The following is a 1,120-nucleotide window of genomic DNA, read 5'->3' on the forward strand; positions in this document are numbered from 1 at the left end:
AGCTAATGACTGTGAAAGGAAGGATCTCTTAAAATCAACAAGGATCCAGGAAAAATCAATTCAACAGCTGCAAGAAGAGGCAAAGAAAAATAATGTAAGACTAATAGGAGTCAATGAAACAGCAGGAGGCAACACAAATGACATAAAAATAATATTTGCAGAAATAATAGCAGAAAACTTCCCAAGCATGTAAGAAGATTCTGATGTACAGGTAAGTGAGGCATATAGAACCCCAACGAGCCACAACCAAAAGAAAACCACACCCAGACATATAAAACTCAAGGTACCAAATATCCAGCAAAAGAACAGAATATTAAAAGCTGCTAGAGAAAATAAACAGATTAACTCTAAAGGAAAGCCCATCAGAATCATGGCAGACTTCTCAGCACAAACCATGCAATTGAGAAGAGCTTGGAATGAAGTATTACATGTCTTAAGACAAAACAACTTTCAACCAAGGCTGATGTACCCTGCCAAACTATCCTTCAATTTCAACTGAGAAATAAAATATTTCCATGACAAAGAACAGCTGAGGAACTTCATGAGTGCCAAACCATCACTGAAAAGGATACTAAAAGATATTTTAGACAGAGAAAAAAATGACTGCAATTTTAAGAACAACAATAGAAAGGAACCGTCAAGCACAGCAAGCAATTAAATAGGTAGAGAAAGTAGGAAAAAAACAGCAAGTAAATAAGATGACAGTGATGTCAACACATATCAGTTATAATCATGAATGTAAATGGCCTCAATTCACCAATCAAAGGAAACAGAGTGGATTAAGAAACAAAACCCAACAATATGCTGTATAGAGGAAGCACATTTTACTAAAGAGGAAATCCATAGACTGAAAGTCAAAGGATGGAAAACAATCCTCCATGCAAAAGGAACCCAGAAAAAAGCAGATGTAGCTATTATGTTTGCAGACAATGTAAACTTCAAACTGAAACATCAAAAGAGATAAAGAAGGTCACTACATACTTGTTAGGGGAAAATTGCAGGAGGATGAGATAACAATCAGAAACATGTATGCACCAAATATCAGAGCACCAAACTATGTAAGACAAATCTTAACAGGCATGAAAACCCATATAATTAACACTATTGTAAAAAGTGACCT

The sequence above is a fragment of the Chinchilla lanigera genome, unplaced genomic scaffold, assembly GCF_000276665.1.
Source record: "Chinchilla lanigera isolate Chin_1 unplaced genomic scaffold, ChiLan1.0 scaffold00090, whole genome shotgun sequence".
Classification (NCBI taxonomy): Eukaryota; Metazoa; Chordata; class Mammalia; order Rodentia; family Chinchillidae; genus Chinchilla; species Chinchilla lanigera.